Source organism: Maylandia zebra, linkage group LG2 (genome assembly GCF_041146795.1).
Source record: "Maylandia zebra isolate NMK-2024a linkage group LG2, Mzebra_GT3a, whole genome shotgun sequence".
NCBI classification, from domain to species: Eukaryota; Metazoa; Chordata; class Actinopteri; order Cichliformes; family Cichlidae; genus Maylandia; species Maylandia zebra.
Window position 1 is genome coordinate 2,690,772 of NC_135168.1, and position 9,038 is coordinate 2,699,809.

Genomic DNA, 9,038 nt, shown 5'->3' on the forward strand with positions numbered 1-9,038 from the left:
ACGCACACACGCACACGCACACACACACACACACACACACGCGCACACACACACACACACACACACACACACACAGTGACAACCCTAAGTTGTCACTCCGAGAAGAGGCAGCAGCATGAAGGCAATCAGAATCAGAATCAGAATCAGAATCAGAATACTTTATTGATCCCTGGGGGAAATTATTTTTTGTTACAGTGCTCCATTTTAAACCAAATTAGATGGATCGGTCTTTCTCTCTCATTTTGTCAAATGTAAACCTTTTCTATGGATAATTCCAAACTAAAGCTTGGACCCTGGAGGTGAGCAGGTAGTGATAAACATACTTTATTTAAAGAACATCGATGAGGGCTAAGAACACTCCACACAAACTGACATTTCCTCCCTATAGTAAAGTGCCAGAATAAAGGAGGTGCATTACCACAGGGCTTTCCCAACTCTCAAGCATTTTAGTGTTGATCGTCCTGATACTTCCTGTGCTTTTCAAATGTTTGGACTGTTACTGACCGTTTCATAGGCACATGAATTCCAAGCAGGCTTTCCTGCATACAGATAAGAAAAAGGCAAATAAACAGAAGTAAACACCAGTTTATAGAGATCTATAGACTGATAGTGACAGAAGTTTCAAACTGTGTTGGTGAAAAAGTGTTTCTGACCTGGGGCATTTATGTGTCCCTGCATGAAGGATTTCTATTTCTGATTAGTCACTGACATTTTGCCTTGCTGAATGTGCCGAATGTGTGGTATGAACTCCTCCACGCCTCTGCTGTGTTCACCTGTGAATAATAAATAAACAACATGACATTTCCTTATCTTGACTGCCAATGTGTCCGGTCTTTCATAATGACTTCTAATAGAATTCTGGTTCAATTCAATTTTACTTATGTAGCACCAAATCACAACAACAGTTGCCTCAATGTGTTTTATATTGCAAGGCAAAGATCCTACAATGATACAAAAAACCCCAGAGAAAATCCCAATAATTAAATTATCCCCTCTGAGCAAGTGCTTTGGTGACAGCGGGAAAAACTTCCTTTTAATAGAGATTGAAAATGTGACGTCACTCAGGGGTAAAACCGCAAAGAATTCTGGGAACTCGTGGCAAGAGGTACTAGCGCACGTAGGCTTTCAATTGAAATCAGTTATACAGCAATAAAAAGAAACACAAAAATGACAAGAAGCTGTTGTATTGTTGTAACTGTGGAAGCCGACGGGTAAAGAGATCGGTTGTTATCGGATTACGTCGTTGAAGAGAAATTGTTCGAGCCATGTTTCCGAAGTAACAAAGACGGCCTGGATCCATCCTCAACCCGAAAAGGCCCCACAAGCTCATCTTTGATGATACCAGCCCAAACCAGTACTCCACCTCCACCTTGCTGGCGTCTGAGTGGGACTGGAGCTCTCTGCCCTTTACCAATCCAGCCACGGGCCCATCCATCTGGCCCATCAAGACTCACTCTCATTTCATCAGTCCATAAAACCTTAGAAAAACCAGTCTTGAGATATTTCTTGGCCCAGTCTTGACGTTTCAGCTTGTGTGTCTTGTTCAGTGGTGGTCGTCTTTCAGCCTTTCTTACCTTGGCCATGTCTCTGAGTATTGCACACCTTGTGCTTTTGGGCACTCCAGTGATGTTGCAGCTCTGAAATATGGCCAAACTGGTGGCAAGTGGCATCTTGGCAGCTGCACGCTTGACTTTTCTCAGTTCATGGGCAGTTATTTTGCGCCTTGGTTTTTCCACACGCTTCTTGCGACCCTGTTGACTATTTTGAATGAAACGCTTGATTGTTCGATGATCACGCTTCAGAAGCTTTGCAATTTTGAGACTGCTGCATCCCTCTGCAAGATATCTCACTATTTTTGACTTTTCTGAGCCTGTCAAGTCCTTCTTTTGACCCATTTTGCCAAAGGAAAGGACGTTGCCTAATAATTATGCACACCTGATATAGGGTGTTGATGTCATTAGACCACACCCCTTCTCATTACAGAGATGCACATCACCTAATTGGTAGTAGGCTTTCAAGCCTAAACAGCTTGGAGTAAGACAACATGCATGAAGAGGATGATGTGGACAAAATACTCATTTGCCTAATAATTCTGCACTCCCTGTAGTTATGCAAGGTGGCACGGTGGTTAGCACTGTTGCCGCACAGCAAGAAGGTCCTGAGTTCAATTCCACCATCAGGCCGGGGTCTTTCTGTGTGGAGTTTGCATGTTCTCCCCATGTTTGCGTGAGTTCTCTCCGGGTACTCCGGCTTCCTCCCACTGTCCAAAGACATGCACCTTGTGGGGATAGGTTAAGTGGATAATCCAAATTGTCAATAGGTGTGAATGTGAGTGCGAATGGTTGTCTGTCCCTGTATGTTAGCCCTGCGACAGACTGGCGACCTGTCCAGGGTGTACCCCGCCTCTCGCCCTATGACAGCTAGGCTCCAGCGACCCTGAAAAGGATAAGCGGGTGGATGGATAATAATAATAATACATTTTATTTAAAAGCGCCTTTCAGGACACTCAAGGACACTGTACAGAGCAAAGTAGTAAAAATAGGCATAAGAGCAGGGATTATACACAATAATGAGAAACATAATAGAAGGAACAGGGTTTTTTCAATTTTTGTTTTTGTTTTTTAGGTTTTGTTTTGTTTTTTATTTACTTTTTTTTTTTTTTTTACTTACATGAACCGTTGCTATCAGAACTGTTCACTGGTGACAGAATAATTGTTGATCTATCACTTGAGTCTGGATCATAATTTCCTCCTTGGTTAATTGGTGAGAACCTGATGTGTGGTCTTTTGTTTGAACAGCCCCGCCCTGATGTGGGCCCCTGCCTCTTTCATGGGGACTTAACATTCAGCATCCTCTGATAACTGCACGCACTTATCTACAGTGTATAAAAAAACAAACAGCAACTGAAAGAAGCCGGACTAAGGGCCTGGCAGAGCCTTAAAAAGGTGGAAACCCAGCATTTGGTGATGTCCATGAGTTCAAGATTTCAGGTTGTCATTGCCAGCAAATGGCTTTCAGCCAAATATTAGGAATGAACATTTTCTTTTGAGTTATTTAATTTGTCCAATTACTTTTAGCCCCTGAAATGGAGGAGGGATTGAGTTAAAAATGTTTTAGTTCCATGCACTTTTGGGGCCTGATTATTTAAGATCTGCTACTGTATGTGAGGAGCATAATTTAACTCAGGATTTAACAGGGAGCCAGTAAAGAGAAGCCAGTATAGGAGAAACATGCTCCCCCTTTCTAGTCCCCATAAGTACTCTTGAAAAAAACATTGCTTTTATGATTTTTTTTCCATGCGTTTTTACCACGTTACAGTACAACTCAAAGAAGATTTGGATCTTCATTGTTTCCTACCAGAGTTGACTCCTTTCCGATTGGGTTGTACCTAAACCAGCAGATGTGCATCTTCAGGCCTGGATGTGCCCGTTCTCCTCTCCAATCTCTGTAACACTGTAACAATCCAAAGACTACAACCAATATTTGGTTCTCACTCTGAGCAAATGCTAAGTAAAATTTAGGTGACTTGATTATTATGATGCGATTATTAATATTTGATTATGCTTTTTCTTTGCTCCTGTTAAACTGCTTTAATAACATATCCTGCATTAAAGAAGTTTAAATTCAGGATATTCCTTTTTTGCCCTTTACGAAAAGTTAAAAACCTTTTAAAAGTGTTAATCCATTTTAGTGTGAATAGCTCTTGCTTCGGGAGAATAAAAAACATTATATAAGAATGAGTCCTACTTACTGGGTAAGACTCAGGATCAGAGGTTAGGACTTTTTAAACAGAGAGCTGATTTAGACTTCCTGTACTAGGGTCCTGACCTGAAAATCTGGTAGAATTTTGTGTGTCCTCTCAGGTGCAGTGGTTTGCCTCAGCCTGAGTGTCAGTTTGAGGTAACAAACCCAGGAGGTGAAGCTTCCTCTCCCACTAAACTGTGAGGAGCAGAAACAGAAGCCAGCACACCCTGATGGAGAACTCAGTTGCCTAACTAACTGATCACTCTTCCCTTACACAGAAGGTGCCACAAGAGGGTCTGAGAAGTCCACGACTCAAGCTGACAAAAACTGTGGCAAGAAGTGACAGTGAAGGCTTCTGTTGAAGAGGGAACCCTCTCAAAAGACAGGAGATAAGTTCCGTTTGAGAATCAGAATAAAGAAACATGGCAACCTCCACAGAATCAAAACGGACGAGCAGGACCCATCAATCGTCACACAGAGTTACTAAACAGAAGGAGGAGTGCAGCAGCTGGGATTCCCTCACATCTGAGCACCACCTGGGAGCCAATCCAGGACAGGTACGGAGTTACTGGAGGAATAAGATAAATGGTTCTTATATAGCACTTTTCTACTCTGAGCTCTCAAAGCACTTTGCACAACTTCCCTGATTCACCTACTCACACCTATTCAGAAAAGTGCTTTTTTCTATGCTCCTCTAAGTAAGTGCTTTCTATCTAACATGCACACGCATTCATACTCCAATGCATTGGAGAGGAACTTGGGGTTAGTATCTTGCCCAAGGATATTTGGCTTGCAAAGACTGGAGAGATTGAATCACCAACCTTCTGATTAGCAGAGAGCAACTTGAGTTAGTATCCTGGATATTTGACATGGATCAAACCACCAACCTTCTGATTAGTAAATGATCTGCTCTAGCTCCTGAGCTACAGCTACAGCAGTGATGTGGGTGTTGTAGCTGCTCCAATTGCTCCATAGCCTTGTTTCGTTCCTGGGAGCTTAAATTGAGCTTTCCAGCTCTGGATGTGGGAATCACGTAGAATCATTGCTAACTGCTGTTTTTACATCACTTTGAGTCAATAAATCGATAATCAGTCTTAGGTAGGAGCTTATTAGTTTAGTTAGGGCAGGGTAAATTAGACATTTAGAGAGAGAACAATGTTTATTTATTATTATTGAATTGAATTAAATGTTTCCTTATTATTTCTTCATTGCCTTACAACTAACTAAGGCAAGAAACTTCGCGATCGTGGCTCAAGAGTTGGCAGTTTGTCTTATAATTGGAAGGTTCCCGGTTTGAGCCCCGGCTCCGACAGTCTCGGTTGTTGTGTCGTCGGGCAAGACACTTCACCCTCTGCCTACTGGTGGTGGTCAGAGGGCCCGGTGGCGTCAGTGTCCGGCAGCCTCGCCTCTGTCAGTGCGCCCCAGGGCAGCTGTGGCTACAATGTAGCTGCCATCACCAGTGTGTGAATGTGTGTGTGACTGAATCTAGTGTTCCTTAGGGAACCCCAAAGCGCTTTACAAATACAGGCCATTTTAAACTCCCATAAGTTGATTCTGTTCATCTGTGGGAGAAACGTTTCATCACTCATCCAAGTGACTTCTTCTTCTTGGATGAGTGAAAAAATGTTTCTACTACTCAAAATGCTGTAGAGAGTTCTGGGATTTTCTTAGCTGGAGGGCTGAGCATGCCTCAAGATATCTGTAATGCTGTGATTCTGTGTGTGATAGCTACACTGCCAGGTAATGTTATTATGCTGCAGATGTTTTAAAAACTCTTCTTCAGCTACACTGTAAACCCGAACAAGTTGACTGAACTTAAAACTTTTGTGGAAACTGATTACCTCAAAAGATTTAAGTACAAAAACTCATATCTTCTAAGTATGGGGTACTCAAAATTTGTATTTATTGTTAACCTAAAAATTTTAAATTATATTTTATATTTTATTAATTGAGCTTTACTCAAAGACTGTATACTTTAATTTCAATATTTTTGTGTTTCTTGTAGTTTATTATTTTGATGCAACACAATGCAATTATATTACAACCTAAACTCAAATTATCTGATTATTAATTAAAAGATATTTATGTTGTGAGTGTAGACTACTAAAAAAAAAAAGTACGGAAATTCAGTTACTTTACATTTTGTTTATTTAACATTTTTTCATGAAAATTTAAAAACATCACAAATGTTTTTATAAAACAACTAACATGGACATCGGCACCATAAAGTGAGCATTATAAATTCTGTGTAGAACATTTATCTTTTTATAAACTCACAAAGGACGACATCAGTCCTAATTGCATCTTTCTCAAAATACACAAAAATGCAAAACAAAAAGTCAAATACTAATCACTTTTTTTTAAATAGAAATGAAAAACAATTTTTTAAAATGGGTACAAAGACGATCAGCTTCCAAATAACCAGATAAGGCAGTCAAGTATAGGAAAATTAGGTAAACTGATGGAGTTAAATCCACCCAAAGCCTGTAGTAAACTTAAAGTGCTTAAAGTGCTTCAAACAAAGTGCTCAGTAACAGAGTGCGTGTCCTAACAAACATTGCCTTATATTCCTTAAGAGCATGTAGGCAGGGGTTTCAGGGGTTTGCCGTCATCAAGCCCCATGAAGATATTTTGGACTAAGGCAAATGTGTGAACCAGCTTCCTGGGGTAGTCTAAATGCAGAGCATAGATCAAGCCAAACAATAAAGCAAATGCATTTGCAAATCTGGGAATATCACGCATCACCTAGTCGCCTTTCACCAAAACAGCCATGCTTGAGGAAGTAAAATGGACTGGACTGGGAAGCGCCGTCGGTAACCACTGTGAGAAGGGCAACTGGAGTGTCAATGAGGGTCGACTCATCCAATGCGTCCGCCTGGAATAGACACAGTATCAATGGTAAATGGCCTGTATTTGTATAGCGCTTTACACATTCAGTCATCCAGACATTCACACCCATTCACACACTGGTGATGGCAGCTACATTGTAGCCACAGCCACCCTGGGGCGCACTGACAGAGGCGAGGCTGCCGGACACTGGCGCCACCGGGCCCTCTGACCACCACCAGTAGGCAACAGGTGAAGTGTCTTGCCCAAGGACACAACGACCGAGACTGTTGGAGCCAGGGCTCGAACCAGCAACCTTCCGATTACAAGGCGAACTCCCAACTCTTGAGCCACGATCGCCCCAATTAAATAAGTAAGGTTGGTTTGAGAGAATGTGACAAGCATGACCTGTAATCTAGCAAAACATTCAGCAGTGTAGTGGGTTACTTTGTAACGAGTTAGGGTACTCTACTTTTTTTGAAAAATGTACATTAACGTGTTAGCTTCTTGCATTACATAATTTGTATTTTTATTATTTTTCTAAAAAAAAAAGTAATTTTTTATTTCATGACTTTATCTCAAAAAGAAACTAAATCTTGACTTCAGCCTGGTTTTTGGGCCACCTGCAGCATAGCCATAGTGCTGTGATACGCCTGTGCCCTGCTCCTGACCTGTGTGTGTGTGGGTTTTCTACAGAGAGGGTATTTTGTTTGTACAATTTGGTAGCTGCTAGGGTATTAAATTGTATTTAAAAAAATCCATAGCATTTTATCTTACTGGCAGAATTTAAGTAATGCAAAAATACACTTACATTACATGTCTAAAAGAATTCTGGGTCCTCCTCCCGCAGGTATACAGGAAGGGCACGAAGTACTGCAGTGCATTTCACGTTGATATCAGGCGCCTCCTAAAAAGGGAAAAGAAAAGTTCATTTAACGCAAAGTTTTCAGGTGTCATTCTTTGGGGAGAATACATGTTTATGAAACTGCATGACATCAGACTCTACTAAATTTTGGAGACTTTTCTTTTAAGATACAACCTTTCTGTCTCTTGTGACAGAGAGTATGTTTCTTAATCATTTGACAAAAACCCTACACAGTATTTTAAAATAGTGTTCTCCAGATCAGAGCTGTGATCTATATAGAACATGGGGTTCAAAGCAAGGAAAAATTGTGTGTTTATCAGTGAAACTTTTAATTTGTGTTAATTTTATCATTATCAATATATGAAATCTTCACCTTAAGGGACTTAATGAATGGTTTCTTCAATAGATCTTTCAACTCACCTGTGTTTACTGTCTCCACCTGAAATTAATTGCAGTCTGAATTTTTTTTTCTTCTGTCTTTTTGTCTTTGGCCTTCAGCCTTGGAAGAAAAAATAAAAATATTGAAAACCTTATCAGCACACTAAATATACAACACCTTGCTATATTTCAATTGTTTTAGATAGAAGTTGCCACTGCTAGCTAAGTCACTTTTGAATGATGCTAATGAGAAGAAAAAAAAAACAAAACCTGCCGAACAATGAGGCTGCTGTTGTAAAAACGCCAACTTTCTTGCGTTGGCAAGGGGTCGTTAAAATATCACTAAGACCCTTTCTTTATGTGTGATTCTTCGTAAAACTGTGTTTTAATCGGTTAAAACTGTAAAACTGACGACATAATCTATGTTTGAAAAAGAGCGCGAACAACCGCGAACAACTATTCACCACCTGGGTCTGTGCTTTTTAACACAACAGCGCATTCGAAAACAAGTTATTGGCTGCAACATATTAATATACTTGCTTTTTTACGGAAAAAATAAACATAACGAAGGTTCCGTTTTACTTACAAGTTTCTCCAAATGTGTTCTCCAGTCGCTCGAGAAGGGCAGCCATATTGAACAGAATTTTCTGTCAACGTCGTTCAGGTTAGAGAGAAGACGTCATGACGTCATGACGTCCACATGCGGAGCTCGGAAAAAAAACATTTACTCAAAAATCATAATTAAGAAAGCAGTATTTACTCTTAACTTCTAAGCCATGTACAATTATAACTGTTTGAATCGTTAACCGAACAGAAAAGTTTTAAGTTGTTTCAACTTTGTGAGGAATTTTAATTGTTATATCCACAAACTTTATAAGTCAGGTAGACTGTTGGGGTTTACAGTGTATAATTAACTAACAATTATGCTAGACATAGATTATTCTGTAAGAACCGTCGACAGTCAGGCCTGTGTTTGCACCTGAAATGCGCCACACAGATTTTTTGTCATTCATCCTTGCTGTTTTCTCATAAAGGAGGGGCTGTGGGTACAGCTTGTTTGGTGTTAGAGTAGGTTTGGCAGTGTGGGAGCATTAAAATGAAGGTGAATGTATGTGTCACACTTTATCAGGTTAAACTTAAACTCCCAGAGAGCAGCCATTTGGCAACATTGATTTATGTTTAAAGTGTCTAGCATCACGTAAAATGAGCTCACAGTGTTGTTAGT

At 40.3% G+C, this 9,038-nt stretch overlaps 1 long non-coding RNA gene across 1 annotated transcript; it reads right to left on the reverse strand.

Annotated features, from left to right (window-relative positions):
* Nucleotides 1–5,874: 5,874 nt before the first annotated feature.
* LOC106675418 (uncharacterized) lies at nucleotides 5,875–8,672 on the reverse strand. Its single transcript, XR_001341909.4, has 4 exons — nucleotides 8,400–8,672; nucleotides 7,856–7,934; nucleotides 7,382–7,477; nucleotides 5,875–6,619 (listed from the first exon to the last, which is right to left on the reverse strand). It is a non-coding gene; the product is annotated as an uncharacterized LOC106675418 (long non-coding RNA).
* Between the last annotated feature and the right edge of the window lie 366 nt (nucleotides 8,673–9,038).